Source organism: Adiantum capillus-veneris, chromosome 13 (assembly GCF_014529385.1).
Source record: "Adiantum capillus-veneris isolate H3 chromosome 13, ASM1452938v2, whole genome shotgun sequence".
NCBI lineage: Eukaryota > Viridiplantae > Streptophyta > Polypodiopsida > Polypodiales > Pteridaceae > Adiantum > Adiantum capillus-veneris.
The window spans coordinates 28,417,533-28,425,322 of NC_140943.1; the positions used below are offsets into that span (position 1 = coordinate 28,417,533).

The window sequence follows — 7,790 nt, forward strand, 5'->3', positions numbered from 1 at the left end:
TCCATAGCATTGTCACCCACAATAATAAGGTCATCTACATATATGGTAATGACCACAATCCCCACATCACTCTCACGTACATAGAGTGAATGATCAGCATGAGCTCTCCTAAAACCAATACTGACAAGATACTTGGCAATCCTGTCATACCATGCTCTAGAGCCCTGCTTCAAACCATACAAAGCTTTGAGAAGTCTGCATACATAATCTGGGTAACCTGGATCGACATAACCAGGTGGCTGATCCATATACACTTCCTCTTGCAACTCACCATTCAAGAAGGCATTCTTTACATCCATTTCATGCATAATCCATCCTCTAGATGTAGCCACTGCTATGACAGCTCTCACAGTCGTCATCTTTGCCACTGGAGCAAAGGTCTCCTCATAGTCTATGCCATACGTCTGTGCATAACCCTTTGCGACCAGCCTTGCCTTGTGACGCTCAATGTTACCATCAGCCTTATGCTTGGTTTTATACACCCATTTGTAGCCAATAGCTTTCTTGCCACTTGGCAATGGCACCAACTCCCATGTGTCATTTGCTTCCAATGCAGCCATCTCTTCATTCATTGCATCATCCCAATGCACATTTCCAACTGCATCCTCAAAACATGTGGGCTCCACATCCTGTATCACCTTAGCCATGTAGGCTTGGTGATGCGCTAGATACCCATCATAAGTCAATTTCTGAACTGGATTTCTGACTCTATTAGATCTGCGCGGTCCTTGGTCACTCCTTTGCCCTCTAGCATCTTCTTGTACTTTCCTTACACCAGGTGTCCTGACAACCGGAATTCCAAATTCCTCATCAAGACTTTGTTCAGAACCATCTGAATCCATGTCTACATGTGAAAAACTTGATGATGCATCAGCCATAAGATCAACCTTTTCCTTTCCTTTTCGTGATACATTCCCTGTACCTGTTGGTGGAGTAACCTGCGTACGTAGTCTACCATTCCATGGTTTCTCAACAGAGCCACGAGAAGAGGACTCTTGTGGTCCACTCAAAACCTATGAATGTGGCCTCACATTTTGTACAACCACATCATCTTTTACATCAGCCCCAATAGTGCCATGTGCATTACTGTACCAGCTGCTCATCTCATCAAAGACTACATCTCTGCTCACTCGTAATTCTCGTGTAGTAGGATTGTAGCACCTGTACCGCTTTTGTTCAATGGAATATCCCACAAGAATACATTTCTCTGCTTTAGGATCCAATTTCCTATGCAACTCATCTGGTACATGCACGTAAGCTATGCAGCCAAACACTTTCAAGTGTGCCAAATCAGGCTTTGTACCTGTAAACTTTTCCTCAGGTGTTACATCATGCACCGCAGCTGTAGGTGTCCTGTTCATAATGTACACAGCTGTATTTACAGCTTCAGCCCAAAAATGATGAGGCATGTTCTTCTCATTCATCAATGCACGTGCAACCTTTGCAATGTGCCTGTTTTTCCTTTCTGCGACCCCATTCTGCTGTGGAGTATATCTGCATGTAAACTGCTTGTGTATACCATGCATTCGCAGAAAATCTGAAAAATCATTGGAGAAGTACTCTCCCCCTCCATCTGAGCTCAATGTCTTGATTTGCATATCTGTCTCCTTCTCAATCATGACTTTGAAGTCTTGAAAGTGACCAAACACTTCACTTTTGTTACGCATGAAGTAGACCCATACTTTCCTTGTATGGTCATCAATGAAAGAGACATAATACCTGCAACCATGTATACTTGCAGTATCGGTTGGACCCCAAACATCTGTGTGCACCACCTCAAGTGGCCTTTTACATACATTGCGCTCATGTGGAAATGAGCCCTTTGACTGTTTTCCAAACTGGCATGCTGCACACACTTTATGCATACCATCCACCTTGAATTTGGGCAAACCTTTTACAATCTGTTTTGATTGCATGCTGCGCAATCTCTGCTCATTGACATGGCCAATGCGTTTGTGCCAAATGTCAACATCAGCCACAACACCTGTACCCTGTGCAAATAATGCAGCTTTTACCTCAGGCATGTCTACATTCAGCGTAAACATTCTGCCCACACATTTGCCCTCTGTGATCAGCTTACAGCCATTCTGGAAATCTTCTACATAACAGCCATTTGGATTGAAGCGAACCTGCAAACCCTGCTCAACCATTTGTCCAACAGAAACAAGATTCTTTGTAATGTTTGGGACATGAAGTACATCTGCTAAGTACTTTGATTTCCCACTCTTGGTATTTAGAGGTATGTCCCCTACATGAGCAATGGGGTGAGCTGTATCATCTCCTGTCTGCACATAGCCTGACACATCTGGTTTGCGCATATCTCTAAACCACTCTCCATGAGACGTCATGTGATTAGAGGCACCTGAATCCACATACCAAACATCATCTTGGGTGGAATTCTCTGCAGTCATTGTATTCATTACATGCTGCATAACAAACATGCGCTCGTTTTTGTTGTCATCTGCATCTCTGCTAGTAGATGCATAGTTGCCCTGTTCTCTCTTTCTACTTGCTTTTCCCTTTGGACAGTCACGTGACATGTGACCTCTTTCACCACAAGTCCAACATTCTCTACTATCTGGAGTATGTTGCTGCCTACTTGATCCTGCACCACGACCTCTTTGACTCCCCCTGCCTTGAGACTAGTTTCCCTTGCCACCTGTATTGTTTTGATTTGATTGACCTTCCAGAAATTGGCCCCTGCAACCCCTTGGGCCTCGACCAAGACCTCTACCTCTACCTCTGTTGGAGTTAGAATAGAAGGCCTGTTCAGAATTATTTCTGCCATGAGAAGAAGATGTGTCAAGGTTCTTCTCCTCAAGAATAAGCATAGAAATCAAATCTTGGAACACGGGGATGTCGTCTCTTGTATTCATGGAAGACCTAAAATGTACATACTCATCTCCTAGAGCATCCAAGCATGCACGTACAATGTCATCATCTTCCACTGAGACTTTAATAGATCCAAGAGCCTCAATGATACTCTTGATCTTCAAGGCATAATCATTGATTGAAAAGTTGTTCCTCTTAACCTGATTTAGCTCCGACTTTAGTTGAAGCTTCCTGGCCTTGGTGTTCACCTCGAACACTCTGCCTAAGTTTCTCCATGCAATGGCGGGGGTTTCAGCATCCTGTAGATAGCCCATCATGCCATCTGTGATGCTCATAGAAAGCCAATACATCACTTTGCTCTGGCCTTGTTGCCAGTCCCTCAAAGCTTTCCTTTGTTCTGCTGTAGTATTTGCCTCGGGAATCTCTGGTTCCTTTTCATTGTCTCCTTCTACATAGTCCCAATAACCTTTTCCTTTTAGGAAATTTGTTATTCTGAACTTTCATGCAGGGTAGTTATTTTTCTCAAGCTTCTCAGTAACAATCTGACTGAAACCGTCAGACATCTTGAAGCAGTAAGACAAAATAGCTGCAATCTGTAAAAACCTGCAAATTTGCTGAACCTGCTATCGTGGTACCTGTAACGCTTTCTACACTCAACGAGTGTCCACAATCAAGCGTACATACAACCACTGTACTTGTACAATAAATCTCTGTATACTGCACTTTGGAGACCTGTTCAGAAACTTGTGCGAAAAACCCCTAAAATGTACGGCATCTGGTCGTGGATTGCGAACGAAGGGATTGTGATGCTCTTGCTCTCTTAGCCTCTCTTGCCTGCACCAGGATCTGATACCATGTAAAGAATGAGGATGCAAGAGAGCTACACAAGACAAGCACAAAGCACACAGAGATGGAAAGCTTCTTCTTCTTCTTCTCAGAAAAGAGAGTACAAAATGACTAAGTGCTAAAGCTGAAAAGTAGCACATATGTACATGCGGTCACTAAGTGTGAACTCGCTAGAAGCGTACTAGGCTGGCACTATAAGTGTAGTCCAGCTGTAGAATCACTGGCAGAGATCCTCCGTGTCGGTCACCTAACGCGCCAGTGAGTAAATGTCGTAAGCGGCCAAGACCCGTAGTGGATGCCAGCTCAAGGTGTAGAGCTCGACATCTCAACACTCCCCCTGGGCTAAAAAGACCCTAAGGTTCAGCCCATTAAGACTTCCAAAATGCTAAGGTTCCAAAATTCAAAGGTTGTGTCCAAAGGTCAACCTTAAGGGAAGTGGATGCTTTGTGTGTGACAAAAAAAGTCTTTGAATATCCCTACATAGGAGGGGGCGAGCCTAGCAAGTAGGGGATGAGAGATAAGGCCACACACACACACACAAGCTCCCTTTACACAAAGGGAATGAGGGACACATGTCAGCTCCCTAGGCCAGATGCCCACAAGGTGTACCCAATTCCTATTGGATGACCCTTGAAGTGGACCAATGGGAATTAGGCTAGAGTAAATTTAGCCTACTTAAGTTTAAAACACTTAATAAAAAGAACCAATGAAAATTAAGTCTCCTGGATGATTATTGGACAGCCTGTGAAGGGGTCCAATAGGAATTGAGCAGCCCAATGGGCTACTTAATTCCTATTGGTTAGAATGGGGAAAGGTCCAATGGGGATTTAATTCATTTAAATCAATTAAGTTTAATTGATTAAGCTCTCACAAAAGGGGAAAGGGGGACACATGTCAGAAGGCTATCACTTATGCTGCTTAATAGCCATTGGCTTGACTTGGGGAGGTCCAATGGGGAGCCTGCAAGAGAAAATAGCAAGAGGGCTCACCCAAGAGAGAGAGAGGGCTGATTTTTGCAAGGCATTATCACACACACACTCACACAATCTCATGTGTGAATAAAGAGAAGACTATCTCTTCCCAAGCTTTAATGGAGAGCTCATCACCTACTCCAAGCTTGTGAGATAGAACCCTACATCGACACACTCTTGGCTTGTGGATGCAAATCCAAACAAGATCCAAGCTTCAATGCATGCTCATCTCCTCTATCAAGCCAATTACTAAGCTAAAGCTATGCTAATATGAGTGATTATGTGAGGAGATGTACATCTTTCTCGTAAGATACTCCTTCTTCCTCTCAATCTACTCTCATACCCTGCTAGCTCTTTCTTCCTCTCAATCTACTCTCATACCCTGCTAGTTATCACCATCTTCGAAGGTGTGTGAGGTCTTGAGTCTGAGAACGGGGATAATTAAAGTTGTGTTTGCTAAGTGTTTTACTTAGTGCATGAAGCTTTCATCTTCATTGCACTAGCTATTCTTGAAGGAACACAAAGAATTGTATTGTACAATGTCTCTCTTGATGAGAGAAACCATAATACAAAGCCTTTTGGAGGGGGGACCGGCTCCATGAAAATCCGGTCCTCAACTGTTGTCAATAGCTTAATTTCTCTCTCTTTTGAAAGTATTGTTGATGCTATCTAACTAGGTGTTATGCGTTTTGTTGCTCTCTCCACCCAAGCACTCTTGTAATTCTCATAAGGAATCTATTCTAATGAAATGCCCACTATGTTCATGCTAATTTCCGCTACACATAAGTTTTAAGACCATTAAATGTTACATTGGTATCAGAGCACAAGGTTTCTCTTTTCTTGCTCAAGAAGGGAGGTCCCCAAGCTAGCTATAAATGGTTGGTATTATTAAGTGCCTGTGAGTAAGTAGAATATGGATTTTTCAGCCTTGCAGTGCGCCTGCCTTCGTGCAGTTAACGGCGCATCACCGGCGAGAGCTATGGTCTTAATAGTGGAGTTCTACGGGGCTTGCCTATTGCTTAACCACTATTGAGCTATTAGAAGCTCGGTGCTGTTTTGGTGTCAAAAGACCCTCTCTTCTATTCCTTGCAATTAATGGTATTCGAGCTACGGGTACAGTAGCTTGAGTGCTTTCTCGAAAGGGGTAAAGACGAGTATCAACTAGGGCTTGAAGTGCCAAAGTACACCTAAAAAGTTTACACCTAAAAGTTGCTAGAATGGCTGACAATAGTAAAGAGAGTGAAATAAATGTCGATAACTTTGATTTTGCTCATGAGCAAGCTACTAATGATGCTTCGATGCTTGTTAACTATCTTGTTTCTAGGATTCAACAAGCCATGGGCAATCCATCTCTCCAAAGAGATGTGTAACGGCAGCTCCGTGCTCTCGGGATTCTCCAAGCTCATCACCATGACGAGAGAACACCTAGGAAGCCTCCTTGTGAGACTCCCAAAAGAGGTCTCTCTCCGATTCGAGAAGAAGAAGAGAATCTGTACGAAGGGCTCAAGAATTTACTTCTTGATGATGCATCTCCTTCCCAAAGGAGAACTCAAGAGCCTCTATAGAAGGAACGAGAAAGAAGTGAGTCTCCCGCCACCTCGGCGGAGATGGCTCCACGAAGACGGCGGGCTAAACGCTCTCCATCACCACCAAAGCGGAGAATACCATCAGACTCTTCTCCATGCCATAGGGATGATAAAAAGCAAGAGAAGAAAAAGGCGAGAAAGAGGACATCCTCTTCTCCATCTTCTTCATCCTCTTCCTCTTATGAAAGTGATGGTGAAGACAACGAAGATGAAGACAAGAAAAAGCCGAGAAAGAGGTCACCCTCTTCTCCACCTTCTTCAAATTCTTCACCTTCTGAAGAAAGTGATGGTGGAACCTTTGAACCATCAAAAAGAAGAGGCCATAGGAAATCCTATGCCGCATGGAAGAGTTCATCCAAGTTAAAGAAATTCAAAGAGGGACGGAGGAGAATCTCTTTCCTTACCTATGATGGAACCTTTGGTGCTACGGATAAAGTCTTGGCCTTTATCTAGAAATTTGATGCGGCATTTGGAGATGAGGGCTTCACAGAGTCCTCTAAGCTACGCCATGTAGCTATGCACTTTCAAAAGTCCACCAGGCAATGGTGGTCTAGCCTACGAGCCAACGGTGAAACTCCACGAACATGGAAAGCTTTAAGAGATTCCATTATGAAGCAGTTTTTGGCCACCGATGCCAAAGACAAAGTACTCACCGAATGGCGAAGCTTAAAGCTCTCTGCCGATGAATCCGTCCACAAATATCGAGACAAGTTTTGGGACATATAATTCAAAGCCACTGTCTTTAAAAAGTTTGATTTTGGAGAGCAAAAGCAACAATTTTGTGCCGGCTTAACCAAAGAAATGGCGGAGTATGTCAACTCCCAAAGGCCACCAACCATATCGGCGGTAATACACCATACTATGGTGGCCTCACGAATCAATTTCCAAACGGGGGCTAAACATTAGAAAATTTCGGAGGTCATTTGGAGGGCCTTGTAAGAAATTGTATTTCTCTCTCTAGAAACTTTTTTTAAAATGCACTTGCACTTTGTGAGTACGTCCAAAAGGAAAACCAGACACTCTGAAAAGTAGATTTATATTCCCAATCGTCCTTGAAAACGGTCACTTTTTTATTTAATGCGAGCGTCTTTTTCAGGAGGCAGGTGCGGCGCATTCAATGCAGCTTACGTCATCACTGAAAGTTGAAAAGTCACAAACTGTAAAATAGTGATAGATTTTGAGGATTTTGACACCACCAATGCATCCGGAACGCCAAAATACCTTAAAAACGAATGTCTACTTGTCTCATTCCGACATCCGGAGAGGCAAAAAATGTCAAAAAACCCCCAAAAATGGGCTTTTTACTAAAGGCGTGCGAGGAGGCATTCTAAAATTTTAGAATGCCCCTCTGCGCGCCGTTAGTACAAAGCTTTTTTTAGTGATTTTTGGACACTTATCTTTCCAAAAAGCCCCTTTTTAGAGGTTTTTGGACATTTTCCTCTCAAAAAGCTCCCTAAAAAGAGGAAAAAAGGGCCTTTTTACTAACGGCGCGCGAGGAGGCATTCCAAAATTTTGGAATGCCCCCTCACGCGCCATTAGTACAAAGCTCTTTTTA

The 7,790-nt window shown here is 43.4% G+C and overlaps 1 pseudogene; it reads left to right on the plus strand.

The window, feature by feature from the left end:
• Positions 1 to 5,866: 5,866 nt before the first annotated feature.
• On the plus strand, positions 5,867 to 7,141 carry LOC147443731 (uncharacterized; annotated as a pseudogene).
• The last annotated feature ends 649 nt before the right edge of the window (positions 7,142 to 7,790 follow it).